Here is a 22,887-nt window from a genome sequence, read left to right as displayed (position 1 = left end):
CAATGGCCACATATTTAGCCATTGGCATGCTGCCTGACACATATGCACCCTTTATTTGAAGCTGACATGGCTCCGTTGTGAAATTTGCAGAAACGTACTCACTTGTCAACTGAGTACATTTCTGCAGCTAAAACGTCTCTTACACGGGTTGGTTTCTGCTTCATGGATCGCTAATATACCTCATTTGCATACCTTTCGGCTGCAAGTGAGGTATTTAGCATGTCTACGCCCAGTCCGTGTAAGAGACGTATTAGCTGGTCTCTTACATGGAGTTTAGGGCTGTTCCTGGATCGCGAGGCTTGCATGGAGTGTTACACATCTCTTACACTCCGTGCAAGCCTTTGTGAATCCTGCCCATGGTCTCTGTCATTTTGGAATATTGAGACAAAAGCACTTACATTTTATTGTTTATTAAATAAAAAACATGCTTGGTGGTTTTAAGAAGTGGTCTGCCTCCTGTACACTCATTTTTATGGATTTATTATATCAAAAATACACTTTCGCGGAACAAAAACAGTAAAATTTAAAAAGAAAAAAAAAAACATAGCAAACTAAACAGTATTATGCAAAGGACAAATGCCCCCACAACCCCCTTCTTTATTTTTCTCACTCCGAGATCGCACTACAGTGGAGAAAAGGGAATATTCCCTTATCCCCACTGTACCACAATCTCAACAGGAGTTCCCACAACTAACGGTACATGCAAACTGCACAGTTTTTTTTCTTTAGCGAAAGTGCTTTTTCGACAAAATGCACTTTCGCTAAAGTGTGTTAGATAAAGTACGGTTTGATGAACCGTGCTTTTGACAATACAAATAGTATATGTATATATATATATATATATATATATATATATATATATATATATATATATATATATTTATAAAATAGATATAGATACATGCAAGATAAATATAACATATATTCACTATGTGCAAAATAAATTATAACACACACACACACACACACGCGCACACACACACATAATGCAAGCAAATCCTGTTTACTTAGCTCAAATGCTCAATAAATTTGACTCAAGTAGTAAAAAGTTTAACCAAGAACCATACTGTTCAGGGAGGTCTTCTTTCTTATGAGCTAAAATTTATGTTTGAAAAGTTTGGCAACATTTGGGCAAGTGGTTATGAAAAGTAAGTACTTTATGGGGTAGGACAGAGGTAATTAGTGCCCTAGTTTTGCCTCTTGTTTTATAGAGGTCATAAAATGTAGTAGTGTGTCCAAAATTGATGTGTCTCATGGGCTGCAGAAAATTTGCATCTCTAGACTTAGATTAGGAAAGAGGTCAAAATAATATGGTATTTCAGATTTTAAATGATATGTTTCTGGCAAGGAGAATGGTGAAGATGAAAAAAAAGCAGTTGTCCATACCTTTCAAACTGCATTGACTGAAAACTGGAACAAAGTCCCTTGAAAGGTAGATACATCCAGCTGAAAATCTGCACAGTTAATTAGCATAGAATTTCAGTACTTATGTGGGATACTACTCAGAAACATGTTTAATAATCAGTGTGACAAAAATTATGGAACATATAAGCACATTATAATAGAAACAGTGCAACATCAAAAAACATTTATGAACTGTATTACAAAATTCTAAAAATTGTACCACAGACAGTCATTTGCTTTGGTTCAGACAAAAGAAGATATTGTGTCCTCTTTGTTTATATTATTGTTGCCACTAGTATGTTGGTTGTGTACTGTGCTTTTTTGTGCATTACACAGCTTCTAAAATCACATGTGATGATGGAGATTCAGAAAATTGTCTGAGGAGGTAGATCAAGCCTGAAAATAGGGACATACCACCAAACGTAGGATAGTCTTAGTCTTAATTGAAGTAGAGGAAGTGAGAAGAAGGAGGAAGGTACAGGGGTAAATCGGAGTTGAAGAGAATGGTTCACGGACAGGTTAGCATTGAAGTACATGGTACAAATTGTACTAAGGAATGAAGACAGGAGACAACTGAGAAGTATTTTTAGTGCAGAAGTTATAATAGTTCATGGGGAGATTAAAGGAATGCAAGGAGAGATAAATGGTGATTTGTATAAATAAAGCGATGCAAGAATTTTGTATAGTTTTGAATGGTTTAGAGATGTGTATAAGATGAAGGAAGGAGAATGCTTTGCTGCAAAGAATGATGTTGAAGGAGCTATATTGGAAGTGCAGGATTGGAAGGAGAGGATAGGGGAAAGGGGGTAGAAAAGGTGAAAAGAGAGGAATGTGAAATAGTGGGAGAAAAAAGATAAGGATAACTTCTAGAGATCTGAGGGAGGGAAGGATTTTCTGTGATGCAGAAGATGAGTTTTAACATGCAGAAAGGAAAGAAAATTAGGGTGAAAAATTAAGTTTGGGTTAGGACATAAGAGGGGTAAGATTAATGAAAGTGTATGGGATTGTTCATGATATTCATTTGAGGTTAGGTCATAGGAGTATTGAATGTCAAAGAGATGACAGGAAAAGGACACTGGAATAATAAAGTATGTTGGAAGTGCATTGACTAGGCTGCAGATAATTTAAATAAGTGGGGGTTGTGTGAGGGAGTTCAGAGGAGGTGTCAAGTACTGAGAAGCAGGTGGTTAGAAATGAGGATTCATAATGTGAAGGAAAGCTGGTTAGTATATTTGTCTGGAGTAAGTGAGCAGGGGTAAGAACGGTGAAGAAATGTATTTATTGTTTGTGTCAAGTTGGTTAACAAGAGAGAGAGAGACACACAGAAGAGCTAGAAGACTTGAGAAATCAAGGATGTCATGATAGAAAAGACTGAAAAATAGTTAAGGAAGTATTATAAGGGGGTAGAGGGGAAATGGAAAGTGAAGATGTGGCAGAGATGAAAAAAAACTGAAAGGGGGCACAGAAAAAAGGAGAATTATGATGGTGATGATATGGAGAAAAAGAGGTGGGGAAGGACAAGAAATTAGTTAAGACAGTCAGTTTAGTTGTTATTGGAAATCAAAGGCTTATGTGCTAGATGGGTCTGAGTGAATATTAGAGTTCTACAAGTGACAGACCTGACCAGGATTTTTTATCCTTCCATTTGGGGGGGTAGCAGGTCCTAAAAGGAATTATGCATGATATCCTTTTATTCTATTTGTATAGAGTATTATATATTTATACATTTAAAATGTGCATTTTGTTTTTGTGAATATTACTATGAAAAAATTGATAAAGATATAGAAAAACATCCTCTATTTGATCAGCTTCTAGTCTGTATCATGTTCCTGTGCTTGAGGTGCCACAAGCATGGAAGACAATATCCATCTATGTCTGTCAAACCCTTAAATAACTCTGTTAACTGACCTTTGGAAGTGATATTCCCCACTGCAAGTATTTATAAAAATCCTGTTGGGCAAAACAAACTGAGCTACTAAGACATAAAATGACCAGCAGCCCTCCATAGAGCACAACTGACAATGCCTCACATCCCTGCCTTTTCCCATTGTTTTCCATCTTGGTGACAGAAGGATAAAGCACTGACTTTACCCAGTCAGTTTGATTGTCTGATGTGTTGGCAGGGAGAAGGGTCATTCCTATCCTTAGGGAGGGGGTGCCAAATGTCTCTCTGCTAGAATTCTGGTGGAGGCTAAAACTCAGAGAGATGATGCTGTATTAGACTGAGTGGGAAGACAGAGTAATTGTGGCTGCCTTTATAGGCCCACTGGTAGGACACATGCTCTAGCCACTCTCCATTTGCTTATCCAACCAGCTGATGGATCTTAGAGCAAAAAGTAAAAATACTGCAATTAACATTATAATGGTGTCTTCCAGTATGATGTAGCTATAAATGGCAGCAGACCTCTAACCTTATTTGTACTGTACATGGAACTGGAGGGGTGCACACTTGAATGCTGTTCATTTGATGAGACCCTCCTAGTGTGGATCACTGCAAGCTATGGGATGAGTGGGGATCAAGACTATAGTGGCAGGAAGATCCTGAAGTCAGCATCAGCAGTCCAAACAAAACTTTTTCCATTCTGTCCACACATTATTTAACTATGGATGCAAGGAATTTATATATTCATGAGAAAGATGGAATGTATGGAATAAAGGGCCAAAGCACCGTGTGCTTTTCTGATCAAAAATGACATGCTAGATTATATATGTCAACTTATAGTTGAAGTTTCAGAGGGATTTTTGTCTCTCTCTATCCAACTTGACAGACATATATCCTGCCACAACCTTTTCCAGGGTGAGCAAAAATATGTGCCCTGTCAACGTAATCAGATCATTAAAACTGCAGTCCAAATCGATTTGCATAAATTCAGCAGACCTAATCCTACTGAATTTAAAGGACCCCACTGAATCTTAAGCTTAGCTGGAAACCAGCTGGAAACCATACAGATCTTATAATCATTGTTTCCCAAGATACTCCTTTAGTTTAGTCTTAAATGTTTACAATGTTTGATGCTCTCTTTCTTTGACTGAGATATAATTATAAATGAATGGGCTAAGTTTAAATGCCTTCTCTACTATTGTAGTTTTAAATCAAGACAAACTGAGGAAAGTGAAATTTCCAGACTGTCTCATAGTGGGTTGCTTTGGTTTTTTTTTTTGTTTGTTTTTTTTTTGCCTAACTTGAAGTTTAGACTTTAATGGAGATAGTGATGCTGTTTTAGGACTTTGAATAACAGAGAGCAGAGAGCCACACAATGATATAGCTCTATAGTTCAGAGTGGCTTATTTTCCAGCTATATCAATATCCTTATGTGGTTTAGATGTTGCAATGTCTCCTCTATAAAAATAAATAAATAAAAGAGCATTAAAAAGACAGCTTTGGCAGAAATACAACAGAAAGGTTTTGGCTGGCAGTAGACATCAAGCTAAGCATTACTTTTGTGAAAAATAAACTGTAATGAACTGGAAACAAATGTAAATGTTCATTCAAAAGGAAAATGCAGGAAAAGTAACTTGAATTCAGATGATATGTAAACAATACCTTAACAAAAAAATGAAAAGAACTTTCATGCAGCTAGAATGTTTTGTAAATATTTATCATAAAAAAATGTGTTAAACTATATGCATATGAACGTGTCCATTTGACTTTGTGGAACTGTATTACATTTTGAAAGTGAAACTACTTATAGGATCATAGGAGATTGCTAGGCTATCGATTCAGAGGTCATTTTAAGCCTAGCCATTTCATCCCAATGCAATACCATAGAAATGCTAGTCAATACCCAATATTGCATTTAATGATGACTCCCCATGTCCAGGAGGTTGTGTGCTCTATACCCAGTAAGAATTTACAGTCTCTCATCTACACATCCAGTTTCCTCTTGAACAGTGTCATAAAGGTGCTCTGTTTCACATGAATTGGTGGTCTGTTCCATAGACATGGCAGATGCTGGGATGTAAATCTGTCCCTCCAGCATGTTCTATTTAAGTTGCAGGCCATAGTTAGGTCCCTGGAATGGGTAGCCCTAGTCCCAATTGATTTATGGATATGTAGCAAGTTTATTAGGTTTGGGTCTTGGATTGCTCTGTAGGCCAGGCATAATTCTCCTGTAAGAAGCCAATACGATATGGAGTATAGTGACAGAGACTTTAGTCAGTCTGTATTAGGCACATGCTGAAGCTCCTTGATCTTCTGCCATGAGCATATCTGCAATGGACTTTGCTCCTACTTTGAAAACAAGAATACACGTTCTAAACTTCAAAATTAAAGCTAAATCCAATCAAAGAATCATATAAATAGAGAGAGACAGAGGCTGTAAGATGGGGAGTTGCTGGGTTTTCTTGCCGAAGCGTATACAAGAACTTTGTAAATTCTATTTTTATTTAAAAACATTGTGACAGGCTAGAGTATATCTTTAGCTAAAACTAGTCTGAGGTTAGAGTATCTGAAAGTAAGAGTTCATAATATGTCTACTGTTCTATGCAACATCACCTCTGTTGTATATTTTCTTTTCTAATGGAATGTTTTTTTTCAGGTAAAGAACTTTATTCTTCAGTTTTAAAGACTATAGTAATTTATTTATGATCTTAAAGATACATTGGGGGTACTGGTGTAATGGTTAAGGCCTTCACTTCACAGATACAAAATTCCAGGTTGTATACTGACGTCTGGTTAGGCTTATCATAGATTGCAGATTAATTGCCTAGAATTTACCTATGTGCATGCAAATGGTCATTTGTGATAAGTGCAATACTTCAGTAAACAAATATAAAATAAAATGTGAACTGACAACAGTTTGGTATATCCCCATTTTAGAGCAACTGCATTGCAAAAATACTGCCATTTAAGAGTAAATTATCATTTATGTTCTTAGTTTTGCCAGTGCAGTCTGATTGGTTGTAGTGTTACTTTGACTTGAGAGAGGCAATTGTTATTGATACTGAATAGTTGTGTGTGTGTGTGTGTGTGTGTGTGTGTGTGTGTGTGTGTGTGTGTGTGTGTGTGTGTTATAACCTGCAAAACAGTTTTGTCACTCAGAAATGGTGCAGTTTTGTCACTTTGAAAGGGTGTACCCTTGCAGTCATAAGAAAACTATATGTCACCGTATCTTGCACAGCCATTTTGTTCTTATTTTTATCCTGACTATTCAGGAAATAGGCAAAAATGAGTCCTGTGGCATATAAAAACATTTTTGAGTGTCACGGCTGACTGAAAGGAACAAAGCAAAGGAAATTCTTTACACTGGTATAAAAGAATTACATGATAACCATGTTGGCTCTAACTCAGAGTCAGTCAACTGAATTTGGAGAAAGTGTGGTAAGAGATAAGAGTGCTAGAAATGCAACAAAAGCAACCAAGTCCATCGTCAGATTACCTTAAGGTGCAGAGTGATTTAAAGACATGGGGCATCAAAATGAAATGCCTGGAAATTAAAGCAACAGAAATATTGAGATAGCAGGAAGGTGGAGAAAGTGTGCAGTGTCAGAAGGAGAGTGAACCACAAACCTTTCATTAAATGCATGTAAATAATGTAAGTCAGATGAGCCTAGGAAGCCAAAGTCAGTGCTATTCTTCCTTGAGTAGGAATAAGAGGGTGACTGATGCTTTAATTAGTTATTTGAAAGAGTACATAATTATCCCAAATTAACCAAGTGCAGTGGATGACGTTTTAACTCCTCTGTTCATTTGTAAGGCCTTGCCTTAGCTAAAATAAATAATGTGGACTCTTGTAATTATGATAAATTAAAGCATTGCTTATTTACATGTTTTAAATCTACAACTGAAGCTTATAGGGAAAGCTGTAGAAAACATACAAGAAAGACAGAAACTCATATTAGTGATTTAATTGCAGAAATAAGGACTTACTTTCTTAGGTAGATGACTGGATGTCAAGCTACTATTTCTGAAATGCTGAGAAATTTTATTATAAGACATTAATCATGCAGCACCTTGTTGGAGGGTATGAGTACATGGTTAGCACATCTGGAATGTAATGCTACTGAAGAAACTGGAAAAAGCAAAATTCTATTTAGCCAGCAGGGCACAACTGCATAAGAGAGAAATAACCATCACTACACACTGCTATGAAAGAACCTATGGTATCTTCACAGCAGGTTTCATACATACAGGAAGGAATACTGACTCAAATGCAAATCAGCTATTCGAGAAAAAAAATTACAGTGCTACCAAGTAGGATATAAAACATCCAGATGTTCACAGCAACTATAATGAGTAAAAAAAGCCAAACAAGGGAGAGGAACAGTGCTAGTAGGTGATCTTGAAACTGCAATTTTCACTGATAATTACAAGAGGTATACTGCATCAGAGAAGCTATTGTTAAGTCTGCGGTTGCTGGAGGGGAGCATTACACTTCCAGACAGTGCACTCCAATTAGTGGGCCAGTCACTTTTTCAGATTCCATTGAGGAGGGCTCATTTGGACTTGGAAGATGAACAGGGAGACTAGTTGGTAGCATTGTTTAATGATATCCCAGAAGATGCTCTAATACATAATGACTTTTTTAGACGATACACCTTTTTAGATGCAATTTCATATAGCCATGCATGGAGAAGTAATGTAGCAAATGGGGAAACTGACCAATGTCCAGTCATCCAACTCATATTGTTGATAATGCAACTTCAGTAAAAGAACTAGGTAATAGCAGAATGCCTGAATCCAAGCTACAGCTGTGAAAGTACTTAACATTCCCTGGAAGGAGTTACATAAGGTTGAAGGATGGTTGGGAGAAGTAAGTCTAAATCTGAAAGCTCTGTATCAGAAAATGCTAGACATCTGTTGGAAGGGAAAATGCTAAGTGTAAGAAAGAGAAATACTTAAGACAGGCACAACACTTGGATGCTGCAAGACGTAGCTGAAGAAATTCCTGACTCTCATGTCAGAAGTAGTGTGTGTACTTGGACAAAGACTTACTGCACAGAGAAAGTGTACTTGAAGGATTGTTACTAGAAGAAGTAATATAGCAGTTGGTAGCCCCAATGGTCTACAATAAGGCACTTCTGGATACAGACAATGATACTGTAAATTCAATCCTTTTGTGAATAAAGCATACAACAAGACAATTATGTAAAATTATTCTACCACAAGGCACTTCTGGACATAGAAAATGACAGTGTAAGTTCAGTCTATTTGGAGGTAAAGCATTCAAAAAGATTATGTAAAATTGTTATTGTTCAGGCATTTAAAAAGTACACAAGAGGGTAGTGCAAAATATGTCAGCAGTGTCAAAAGGATGTCAAAACAGGACACAAAGCTAAGGCTGTTTTGGTGCCACTGCCTGTTATCAAGGAATCATTCCAGAAGGTGACCACAACTCCTATGGCTACTCTTGATACACCCAGCAGCACATGATAGATGTGTATTTTGGTGGTAATAGACTATGATACTAACATCAGTAATTGGATAATTCTTTCTCTATTCTTATAGAAAAGATAGATAATGTTCTGCTACACATATTCAGTGTGGTTAGCTTTCCCCAAGATATACTGGCAGAGAGAGGAAATAACATCTTGTCATAAATGCTCACAAAATTGTAGAAACCAGTTAAAACTAGCCCTTACCATCACCATACAACTGGTTTGGTGCAGAGCTTTAACATTACTTTTAAGATCATGCGGAGAGCATTTGCAGACCAGTTGAATGATGACTCAGATATGTACTTAACACATCTCCTTTTTTACTAAAAGGGAGTGCCATACGAATCCATACGAGTTTCACTATTTGAGCTACATTGTTGTCAGCAGAATGCCTAGCACAAGTAGAACAGCAACAAAAGATTTCTTATGGCAGAACAGCAACAATCCAAGAATATACAGCTGGAATAAGGAACTTTTGCTTATTTGTGTTTATCAGAATAGGTTGCAAGCAGCAAAGGAAGCACATTTCATGTAGTTAGGATGAGGTAGAGTTGCCACGTAAAAGGTATAGGCACAGCCTCTACCATGGAAACATGATGAGGCCCTGCATGAAAGCAATAATCTAGTACTCAGTATATGTAGTGGATTACAAGAAAGTCTGACACCTCCTCAGTGAGTCTTGAACTAATGCCTTTGTGGGTGAGGCTGTACTGTCACAACAACTATCAAAAATGCAGGTTCACAAAATCAAAGCAGTTCTTACAAGAACATGTCTAAAATTCTAGAGAGATGTTGAGCAAATATGAAAGGTTGAGGTTATCTATTTTGGAAAAATCTCTTAGGTAAAATGGCAAAATTGCCCTACCCTGTTATAAAAAAAATGTAAAAGCTCTTTCTGGAAAAAAAGTGAGTAGCCTATCTTAGAGTGCATTTATATCCCCAAAATTAACCTTTTCAGGATTTGTCAACAAATTGCACAGGAGGTAAAAATCATAAAAGCTGTAAAAATCTGAAAAAATGTAACTATGACCTTAACATGTAGGTGCAGAAGAAGTGATTTAAGTTGCACTATGCTGTACTGAATGATCAAAAATGTATGCACCTCTTTAAAAGATAAAAGTAAAAGAAATAATGTTACACTGCTCTTACCTTTTTAAGAAAAATGTAGTACTTAAAATGTGTGTAACAACATTTTTAAAAAAGATGGGGAGTTGCTGGGTTTTCTTGCCGAAGCGTATACAAGAACTACCATGGAATGAACTGCAGTTTGAAAGTAAAACTAATTCTGTTGTGCACACATCTTCACTGCTTGAAGCCCTTTACTCCTTGAAGATGTTATTCTAACTCAAACAATATTACTTTATTTGTCTACTCTAAAAAATTGATAACCCTTAAATTAAGAAAGTGGCCGGGATTCACTAATCCCCCGTGTAAGGCTAACTAAGTTTTACACGGACACTGCAGTGTAAGGGTATGATGTCAGCTCGTCATGCATATTCATGAGGGCATGCTGACTCAACTCTAAGGCTTACACGGACCGTGCACGAGTGCAAGGGGCATGTCAGACTGCCGAGCAGTCCAAATATCCACGCCTCTGCAAGTGCCTAAACTGCAAATGTCAACAGAAATGAGCGAGTACGCTCAAATGTCCACATACACAACACTGCACTCCCCCACATTCTAAATCCCTGTACAAGTGTAAAATGTAAAGGTTTCCTTTTTTTTATTATTCCCGATATAGCTGCCCATATTTGCGCGTGTATGTGTGGGTTTGCCCATTGCTTAGCTACAGGTAGCAGTATAGACATCGAAGAGGATAATAAACTATTTATATGAAAGTTAAGCCAAATAGCAATAGCATAGTGGTAGAGCACTCACACAAAGAGGAGGCATTCCTGGTTCGAGTCCCACCACTCCTTACCTATTTTCTGTCGGAAATGTGTGCATAAATTGAATACCTGACATTTACCTTTTAAATCTCAGTAAAATGCATTGAAATGGTGGCCTATGTGTTAGTGAACGATAATTAATATATATATAAGAATGTGGAATGGTCATGCATACTGATAAATGCATAAGTAACGTATCTTAAGCAATGTGAAGCACTACTAACCAAGGTTTACTAGTAGTAAGCACAGTTAAGTACAATTGCTCATAGCTGAGCACTGCTATAACTAGTGCAATAGTTTTGCGTGGAGCTGCGCATCACGCCAACTAGCGCAAATCAAAAAATGTTTGCGTGGAGCTGTGCACTGCGCTAACTAGTGCAACGTCGGGCAGCATAGAGCAACGTAGAGCAACTTCGAGCAACGTTGGGCAAAGCTGAGCAAAGTCGGCTAAACACAGCCACACCTCCAAGCCGGTCTGGCCAGTAGTAAAATAAAAAGCAATGGCAGGCCTCGAACCCGGGATATTGTGCACCATAGTCACAGTACTAAACCACTAAGCCATGACAGCTTTAAATATGGATACATTTCCAACACACTCATATATTACAATGGAGGTTTACCCATTTCTAAGCAGGTTTGCTCTTAGCTGAGATATTTCAAAACCGGCCAATCACAAATAAATGTGGGAAATAAGGCATATTTAAGCTCCATAGGTGGGAATAATTGCCATAACTGGTTGTAGCTCCCATCTGCAGACAGTATGGCTGGTGCTGGAGAGGGATCTCATTTTTGAGTGCAGCAGTGGGGCATTGAGGAGTCAAAATACATGGTTTGGCTCCTCGTCCATCATCATGATGCAAGACTCCTGCAGGGCCAGTTCCAGGGCATGGAGTACAAAGCAGAAGCCTGGTACTGTTTAGCACATGATCTCACCAGTGCCACAGGCATCCCCTGGACTGGTGAGCAGGTCAGACACCACCATGCAGACCGGAAGAGACGCAAGGAGGACCAAATGAACCACTGGATACAGGAGGCCCGTGGAATGCCAAATTCCCCACTACTGAGTATGTAGCCATGGAATGAAGTATGTAAGAATTGCTATTGTTATCTATATTATGGATAGGTATGTCTCAATATCCCTTCATTTACTTCACAGCTGCAGGTGTCCGTGCTGTGAATCAGCAAGCCTATGCAGATAGGCTGCTAAGGCTGCACCACCAGGCAGGTTAGTAAATATTCTGCATGTGTGGTCATATAAAAAAAGTGAGAGAGCCTGAAAAAGATTGTTGTAACCCATTATTAAAGGTATAAAAAGTGTGGAATAACTTCTCTGCATGTACTGTCATATAAAATAAGTGAGACAGCATGAAAAGGTGTTGTAACCCATTAATAAAGGTATAAAAAGTATTGAATAAAAGACCTCTGCATGCACTGATATATCAAATAATTGAGAGAGCCACTAGAAAATGTAATTAATAAAGGTATAATTCCTGGAGTGTGTCCGTGTCACTTTCTGCGATATGTTGTTGTACCCTTACATAATAGAAATAGTACTGTTGTATTAAGTGCAGTCAACCCACACATGGGTAGGCCCATATAAAGTGGATAAAGGGATTGCCAGTAGCTGTTAGGCATATATACAGTCCTCAACTGTTGGTTAATGGCCGGCATGTACAGGTTAATCTGGCACATGAGTAGCTTGTTAACGTGTTCCCCAGAAATGTCAGTATACTGCTAGAAATGTAGGGGGCTGTTAACATATACCTGATAATGTCACCTGAACACATCCAGATATGTAGATACATAAATATAAATGAAAAATATAAATATGTAGCAGTAACATCTGCATCCAGGACAGTGTGTATGTCAGATACAGGTCAGGTATATCAAGAATTAGCAAAACCCATTTTAAAATTTAACAGACATTGCCCAGTGTAATACTACATGTAGGGGATATATAACCACAGTCAATAGGAATGTAGTGTAAACTACAAGTATATATAAATTGTTAATGGAGGTATCTTTTTACACCCTACTGTATGTGCATAAACAATGCAATTCCACACCTCAATGGGTATGTCTAATCTCATAACATTTGTTGGGACACATGTCCTATTGTTTAATAAATATCTGCATTTACTTTCATGCATGTGCCCTGTTCACATACCACAATCCTGGTGGCCTGTTGCCACCAATCAATCCTGCATGCTGTTGGAATACCCACTGTTGTTCTATATATGCATGTGTTATGCTTACTGTTCAACTGTTGGAATGCTGGTGTTTTGGGTTAATGGGAATACTACTGTATGCTGTTACAACTAAACTGGAATGCTGTTGGCTATTACTAACCCATATTGTCATTAAATCCTCCTAAACATAGAATGTATGGGAGGGCCAGTCCCAGCGGACCCGCCTGTCCCACCTCAGCTGGTGATGGCACCTAGCACCAGCAGTTCCAGTGCCCAGCCCAGAACCTCCTCCTCCATTGGTCCTGTGCCACCTTTGGGTGGAAGCACTGCAGGGAATGGGGCTTGTCCTCCCTGTGCACACGTGGCTGGAGGAGGACCACCTATCACCCTCCGAATGGTCCAGGTTGTGGTGGGTAGGGAGATTGAGCGTTCAGTCGCTGATCCTCTACACCAGCTCGAGGCAAGAGTGGCGCAACTCATGGGTGAGTCTGCCCCTCCCATGCAGCCCCCAGCACAGCCACCCTCCGGGCTGTGAAGGCGCAGTGGTGACTGCCCATGGGTGGGGATCTCAGTTCCACTGTTGCCATCTGTGGGCTCATGGGCTTGCAATTTCCAAACACCCTTCCCCATCAATGGTGTTCCCCCACCCCATGTGTCATATTCCACCCCTGTATGCATCGTTTGTCTTGTCTGTTTACATCCCCAACCCACCTCCCCAAATATACCCACTTCCCCTGCCCCACATTCCACTCTCACCTAAAAAAAAAAGGGGGCAATCTGCTCCCACAAAAAAAATTATGCCCCATACATAGCTGCCCATTTTGCACACATGTCCGCTGGACACATAAACTGAAACTTAATTGGCAGTACAACATACTTCATTGTCCTCACCTCTCTCTCAGGGGTGGAAGGTTTCAAATTTCCATCCAAATTATTTGTATATGCACAGCTGTTGCTGTTAAAGAAATGGGCAGCTATGGACCTTCCCTACACCCATCCTGCACATCCTGAGCTGTTTTCCCTACTGTCTTTCCCTCTTTGTGCCCCTTTTTCACCACGTTCCTATCTCCCCATTTTCTTTTCTTTCAAAGAAACAAGCGTGGGGGTTAGCGGGAGTAAGCACTGTTAAGCAGTAGTTAGCGTGTTTACACGAGTGTGAGCTTGTGTGCTTAGCTAAGTATTGCAAAGCGTCAGGCAAACCCACGCAAACCCACTTACAACTTCTTAAAAGTGTCTTAGTCACTCTGTATGTCAGGGCCCTTGTTCTGCTCAGCAGCAAAATAAAATACCGCTGTCAGTCTCAAACCCCGGACCTTGTACACACTAGACTGCATGAAGTATCACTGAACCATAGTAGACATACAACAAATTGGTGCTGCAATCAATATATCATGCATCAGAATGAGTGAATGTAAAGGACAAATAGGAATGCCATAACACAGATCCTGTTCTCTGGATCCTTACCAGCAGTTCTTGTGGAATTGCATTACATGACTGTGAAAAGAGAACCAGCCATACTAGCAGGAAATAATTTTACAGCAGCACTTTACAATCCCCACACATTATTATAGTAGGACAAACACTAGCATATCTGATTAGGGCAGAGGCCATACTTCGCAATTGTGACTAAATTCCAGGCATGTCACTGATTTTGAGACAGGTTTTAGCTGTGTCCCTGAATCCCTCTGAAAGCTACTGAAGTTAGGCAGAAAGGTGGTGAATTACACTTAATGAATAATGATAATAAGTAAGAGTTGGACACGTTGGGCAGAAAGGTGGTGAATTACACTTAATGAATAATGGTTGGACACGCTGGGCAGAAAGGTGGTGAATACAAGAAATAATTAATGAAAGTAGTAAGAGTTGGACATGTTGGGCAGAAAGGTAGTGAATTACACTACACCAATATGATAAGGTGGTGAATTATACTTAATGAATAATGATAATAAGTAAGAGTTGGACATGTTGGGCAGAAAGGTGGTGAATTACACTTAATGAATAATGATAATAAGTAAGAGTTGGACACGTTGGGCAGAAAGGTGGTGAATTACACTTAATGAATAATGATAATAAGTAAGAGTTGGACACGTTGGGCAGAAAGGTGGTGAATTACACTTAATAAATAATGATAATAAGTAAGAGTTGGACACGTTGGGCAGAAAGGTGGTGAATTACACCTAATGAATAATGATAATAAGTAAGAGTTGGACACCGCTTGTACTTCAGGAAATGTGTATTAATCCATATGCTCTGGCTCTCTCAAAGTCCCAACGTAATGTCTCTAATACTGTAAAGGTGTACCTCACTTCTACCTACTTTTCCCTGAGTCTGTTCAAATATGTACCTGAGTGTTTGAGAGGCCCTGCAGAGGTAGAAACACACAGGCATATCAGCTATTCTGCTGTTACTGTGCAAATAGCTTTGGAAGGAGTTTCAGAAGCATACCCTTATGTAGGAGTACAACAGTGTAATACCAAGGGATGTAGCCATGTACTGGTAGCAACCAACTGTGACAATGCCATTGTTCCAGTGCTGAAAAGACCGGTGTGGTGCACAGACAAAGAATAACAGGCTAACCTCTGGCTACCATCTGGATAGGTCCACATTTGTGAGCTACGCAGACAGACTACTTGCCTTGGTAAACTAACAGGTACACAGCAACCCTTTAAGTCCAGCAAGATAAAGTTCACACATTAATACATAATGCTCTCTGTCCTTCTGCACCCCTACCCAAATGTACAATAAACCTGTGTGTTCAGGGTCTACCAAGGATGCAGGTAGGCATACTCAGTACTGAACTTTGTCCAGTTTTCTTGAGCAGCCTGTGCTAATGTCAACACTAAAAAAGCAGAAACTGTTCAAAAGTGGGTAAATTAATATTCACAGTATAGCAGTTCACAAACAGTTCATGTGCCAAATGAATACATCTCAATAACTACTTTTGTATGGCAGTTAACTGTATAAGTAGAAAAGAAAATACATACACCCATGTATCTTGTGTTAGTATTTGTAGGGGTGATTACAATTCTACACTGACAACTGTGTAGTGGAAGTGGCAACATTCAGGTCTGAGTACAACATTTAAATCACTGGCTACACCCCTAGCTTCACATATAAGTATACTAACCTTCTGACTTACACAACGGTGTCCACAGCAAACAAAAATGGGCCCCACTTTGGAAAGCTGAAAGGGCTATGCCTACCTGACATAGCAATATATAGCATTGGATTGCTATGACAGTGAGTACTGCAATTACCACACAGCAGGCTGCATGCAGTTACCAAATGGTGGCCACCAATTGGTGCAGAGGCCATCACATGCACATGTGCAGATACCTATAAAAGCATGCTGCACCTGCTGGCCACAGATGCAATCATCCCATTGCAGAAAATGAGAGAGAGAGACAGAGACAGGGACAGAGACAGAGAGAGAGAGAGAGAGAGACGCACACCCCCACCCACACCAGTGGAAAAAAAAATTCTGAAATTAAGCCAAAGATACAGCAAAGTGAAAACTACAAGCACATACAAAGGAAAGGTATGTAACAGACATGTATTTACTGGCATGTAGTAGATGTATTTTAAGACAACTTTACATACTTTGAAACATCAATATGTGGCAGCAGTACGTATCTATGCACAGATGTCCTGCACAACTACTGCCATGGACAAATCAGTGTGTAGCTGTGTGCAGTGGGACATAACTGTGATATATGTAGCTCAGCATTAAATGTCAAACATCTGAACCATGTCATCTGTTTTCTGTACAGTAGTGTGGACAATGGCTGTTTGCTGGTATATGGCATGTGGTGGTTAAAGGCTGTATGTGTGATTTGTTAGGTTTGCAGTGTCGCAGCCACTGAAGCCTGCTAAAGCCACATGTGCTGACATCACCTTCAATGCATTAAGACTGTGCAATATCATTACATAACTGTATACCTCCCACACTTCACATAATTGACATTCCCACCATGAAAGGTGGACTGTATATGTGCCTATATGTATATCTATATGTACATCAATGTATGTTTATATATATGTGTATATACACACGTATATATATATATATATATATATATATATATATGTATATATATATATATATATATATATATATATATATATATATATATATATAGGGTCAGGGAGAGACAGAGTTACATTTACTGCGACAGATGCCTGGTGACAAAGCCATGGCCTCAAGCTTAATGTCTGAAATACATTTGCATCCCTTATGCTAACAACTCTGTACCCATGAACTACCACATAGGTGGTAGTCGACTTAACACCGACAGTGTGATAAGAGACCATGGGACACAGGTGGACAGTAGTCTCACCCTTGATAATCACAGTGCCACACTAGTCATGTAATCTGTCTACATGGCACACCTCATCACAAAAGCTGTGTCATCCTGGGAAAAAGAGGTCAGTGTTCCCCTCTACTCATCACTCACAAAACCTATTATAGAGTACAATGCCCCTTCTGGTATGTACCTCACAAGACATCTACAGCAACTGGAAAGGCCAGACATATCACACAAAGAGTAATACTGTCCTCAAACAGGTGCCCTATGCATACCGTTTCACCAAACCACAGCTACATTGTGTTGCATACCGGAAACCCAGAGGTGACTCCTGCCTAACATACAAAGTTATGTCAAACTCAGAGCTGTTGGACATGCTCCACGTAAACAGATCACTATCCCTATGAGCTACACACTCTAAAGACATAAACCTTGTCACCACAATAGACAGAACATGCTGGAGGGATAGATTCCTATCTCAGAGACATCCCATACTGTGGAACAAACTACCTAGCAATAGCAAACAAAGCTCCTCAGTAGCACTTGTCATGAAATAGTCTTGATGATTGGATGTGAGATAGGAATTACACCCAGGCAATCACCTCTGTAGCTCTGCTTGACAGGGACACAGGGAACTAAAATTACTTGGGTGTCAAAGGCCAGGGTACCATCTGGCTAGGCGTATATAGGCCCTAGGGCCATTAGCCTATAACCTACCTATGAAACAATACACATCCACATGTACTTGTTGCAATAATTGCTATGTGAGATTGACTGAGTGTGATGGTGAATGTGTTGGTGAATGTGTCACAGTTGTGTTTATGTGGGATAGCTTAGTGGGAAATTGTTTCTGTCATGGTATTATGTGCCCTAGTTGTGATCCCAGCAAAAGATGTGTATGCTATTGCTAGCCAGAAAAGCAGTATGGCATATGGTTCGATGTAGTCCCTTTGTGTTAACTGGGGTGTGCCATTGGAGGATAAAGCAGTACATGTATGCTCATTGATTGGTACTGCTAGTGAATCAAACCCCTGTATGAACTGTAGTACTACCTGAAGCTGTAGGCCTAAACAGCACAGTATGGTGTATGTCCACATTGCTTGGAAACACTTTTCTGTGTGTTCCCTGTAGTCCTCACAGATTACATACCTCAGGCATAAGGGTTTGTAAGTACTGACACACAGTACTGTACGGTACACACGTAAAGCTCATCTGGGTTGCCATACCTCTGTGTCCTGTATGTATGTCTGATGTGTGTGTGGGTATGCCTGTAACATGCCCCGGTCATATGTGTGTTACAGGATATAAGTGTGTATCTAGCAACATGTATAGTCTAGTACAGCAGTATGCCTCCTATATTCACGAATGTGCACCTATTGTAGGCAGGGGTTTCCCATCAATAACTAATGTGGTATACCAGTAATACTGTAACTGGACTTTACAATCATTGTAATGGATTACATATTTTGTTATGCGTTAGCTGGATATATACCTACTGTAGCTAGGTGGTGCATTGTGTCGCATACAGTGTGCCATGTACTGTTGCATAGTCTTACATAGTGGTTTATCTTTGTTGCTGTGCAGAAAATGTTTTAATATATAGAGTGTGTCAGGCAGTGTCAGGCGGTTATGGGTTGAGCACTGATATGTGGTATTGATAGTGTGTATCCTCTGACAGACAATAGTTTGCTATTTATGGCAGTTTAGTGATATCTGTACTGTAGAACGTTAAGTGTGCCACATGACTTGCTCACACATAATGTTTTCTTGTCTTCCAGGGCCATGTCCCATCATCGCAATCCTGCCTACAGCCATGCAGAAGATGAGATACTGACCAAATGTCTCATTGAATAGTACACCTTGCTGTTTTCAAAAGCCAGCCAGGACCAGCATGAGCGGACTGCGCTGTGGCAAGATGTTGTCTGTAGGATAAATGACATAGGCATGCATAACTGGATTTATGAGCAGGTATGACATCACTGCAGTGATTTACTAAGACATGTCCGGCAGCGTGCATCTGATGTCCATAGTCAACAGCTTGCCACAGGTGGTGGGGTTGCCACCTATCGCCCCCTCACCAGAGTGGAGGAGCTGCTCCTGAGCCTGGGGGCTCCCAGACAACAACAACAACAGCAGCACACATGCATCATCATGAATGCTGGAGCCCCCCAGCAAGTTCACATGGAGCGTGCAGGTAAGTTGGCATATCTGTAGACTACTGTTACCTCAGTTGTTAGATCATGCATATGTGAGATGTGTACTGAGTAGTTAGAAGATGTGGAGCCTGGTGTTGTTCAATACTGATAACTTTGAACATGATGTGTAGGCCTGTGACCGTCAACCATTGTGCTACTGTAAGATTGAAAAGCCACAGTAGCAATGCCACAGTTGTTGCCACTGACAAACTGTTTCATATCCTTGTAGGTACCTCTGGTGTGACAGCAAGGCAGCAGACCCATGCTGGTGAGTGTGTTCTACATTTAATATTGCTAATAAAATGTGCATGTCATAGGTGAGGTGTAGGCCATGTACACATGTAACACACCTATGCATAATGCATGCTGTGCATGTTTGCTGTGAGACTATGCACATCTCAGTAACGTGAGTGGCTGCCTCAAACACATATAATACACAGAGCATCCCAAACAATTGTAGCTACACTATAGTGGACATTGGATAGGCAGTCGATACACATGCACATGACATACACAACTCCGTCATACGCAGTACATGTTAATATGCTACACATGGCATATTCAGACACACACTGTAAGGTCACACTCCAGTATCCCAAATGTCAACCACACAGCACACATAATATACCTGAGGGGTAGAGGCCTATCATGAGGCAGTGTGACAGTCTCCAACACACAACACATTCATGTTAGGCAATGCTCCCTATTGGGCACCTTCCAAACCCATGTAACAAGTGGCTGTAAAATGGTGAATGTAGCCATGGTACTGCAGTTCTGGTACAGCATGGTATGTGCTGGTCTGGCACACATTAGTAGCCTTGAGTGACCACATGATGCTGCATGATGATGGCTCATGGTACTGCACACCATCCAGTTACAGTGACCACAGTACCACACATAGCATTAACTGCTATGCACTTCAATGCTGTGTGTGTGCAAACATATGCATCGATACACATTATGCATAGCAATCACCATTTGTACAAAGTGACACATATATGTCATGTAATGTATTGAGTGTATAGGTCACATGACACACACTGTGTATGTGTGAAGTTTAACGTTGCAGTTGTGTTGTAGTACGCCATGTCATGGCTGGCACTGGCATGTCCACAATATGTCCTACACTCACCATAACCACTGTACAATGGCTATGTTGAGCAATGGTATTCCATCAGGTATACATGCACCACTCATCCTGTGTGTATACATAGCATGCATGTGCTAAACCTGTGTCCACAATCATCTGCTAAAGACACAGACGCACTATACAGAAATGGATATCTATGTGACACACAGATACACATACAGCCATGATATGTATACCTGTGAGTGATGGTGCACAAGACATTGCAGAGCTTTGAAGACTTGCACAGCAATGTTGTGTCCATGTACACATTGCATTTCAGGGTGAGGCTGAGCACTGAACAACAACACACATGCATCAAAGCCATGTATACTGTTATTAGCAAGGGCTGTCTACACGCGCACTGCATGCTGTTGAGCAACACATGTCCTGCATGCTGACACGTGTGATATAACTGTTTGCCTTGTGATACTGTACCTCACCATCACCCGCTATTGAGTATGTTCGGGATTGCTGGTGGTGTGTGTGTGTGTGTGTGTGTGTGTGTGTATGCATGTCTGTTTTAGTGAGGAGTGCATTTGAGCGCATGTGTGCATGTGTGCATGTGTTCATGCATTCATGTGTGCATGTGTTCATGTGTGCATGTGTTCATGTGTTCATGTGTGCATGTGTGCATGTGTGCATGTGTTCATGTGTGCATGTGTTCATGTGTGCATGTGTGCATGTGTTCATGTGTTCATGTGTGCATGTGTGCATGTGTTCATGTGTTCATGTGTGCATGTGTGCATGTGTTCATGTGTGCATGTGTGCATGTGTTCATGTGTTCATGTGTGCATGTGTGCTGACATCATGTACAGGTCGTAAAGTGTGTTTCCTGTCTTCCTCTCACAGGTGCAGACTCTGGGCTGGTTCAATGCAGCAGGGAAACCAATGTCACTGATAAAAATAAAAATTTAGGGTTTTGAAAAATGGTTTAAAAGGTTTTTTTGTTTGGGGAAAAAGGGACCCGGCATGTTTGCCAGGGTCCCTGTTGGGGAAATCAACCCGGGTTTTCCACATGTACTTGTTGCAATAATTGCTATGTGATGTTGACTGAGTGTGATGGTGAATGTGTTGGTGAATGTGTCACAGTTGTGTATATGTGGGATAGCTTAGTTGGAAATTGTTTCTGTCATGGTATTATGTGCTCTAGTTGTGATCCCAGCAAAAGATGCGTATGCTATTGCTAGCCAGAAAAGCAGAATGGCATATGGTTCAATGTAGTCCCTTTGTGTTATCTGGGGTGTGCCATTGGAGGATAAAGCAGTACATGTATGCTCATTGATTGGTACTGCTGGTTAATCAAACCCCTGTATGAACTGTAGTACTACCTGAAGCTGTAGGCCTAAACAGCACAGTATGGTGTATGTCCACATTGCTTGGAAACACTTTTCGGTGTGTTCCCTGTAGTCCTCACAGATTACATACCTCAGGCATAAGGGTTTGTAAGTACTGACACACAGTACTGTACGGTACACACGTAAAGCTCATCTGGGTTGCCATACCTCTGTGTCCTGTATGTATGTCTGATGTGTGTGTGGGTATACCTGTAACATGCCCCGGTCATATGTGTGTTACAGGATATAAGTGTGTATCTAGCAACATGTATAGTCTAGTACAGCAGTATGCCTCCTATATTCACAAATGTGCACCTATTGTAGGCAGGGGTTTCCCATCAACAACTAATGTGGTATACTGATAATACTGTAACTGGACTTTGCAATCATTGTAATGGATTACATATTTTGTTATGCGTTAGCTGGATATATACCTACTGTAGCTAGGTGGTGCATTATGTCGCATACAGTGTGCCATGTACTGTTGCATAGTCTTACATAGTGGTTTATCTTTGTTGCTGTACAGAAAATGTTTTAATATATAGAGTGTGCCAGGCAGTGTCAGGCGGTTATGGGTTGAGCACTGATATGTGGTATTGATAGTGTGTATCCTCTGACAGACAATAGTCTGCTATTTATGGCAGTTTAGTGATATCTGTACTGTAGAACGTTGTGTGCCACATGACTTGCTCACACATATTGTTTTCTTGTATTCCAGGGCCATGTCCCATCATCGCAATCCTGCCTACAGCCATGCAGAGGATGAGATGCTGACCAAATGTCTCATTGAATAGTACACCCTGCTGTTTTCAAAAACCAGCCAGGACCAGCATGAGCGGACTGCACTGTGGCAAGATGTTGTCTGTAGGATAAATGACATAGGCATGCATAACTGGATTTATGAGCAGGTACGACATCACTGCAGTGATTTACTAAGACATGTCCGGCAGCGTGCGTCTGATGTTCATAGGCAACAGCTTGCCACAGGTGGTGGGGTTGCCACCCATCCCCCCCTCACCAGAGTAGAGGAGCTGCTCCTGAGCCTGAGGGCTCCCAGACAACAACA

The sequence above is a fragment of the Protopterus annectens genome, chromosome 4.part0, assembly GCF_019279795.1.
Source record: "Protopterus annectens isolate FY-2018-M chromosome 4.part0, PAN1.0, whole genome shotgun sequence".
Lineage (NCBI taxonomy): Eukaryota > Metazoa > Chordata > Ceratodontiformes > Protopteridae > Protopterus > Protopterus annectens.
The sequence above is the reverse complement of the archived record's forward strand: the minus strand, read 5'-3'. Positions refer to the sequence as shown.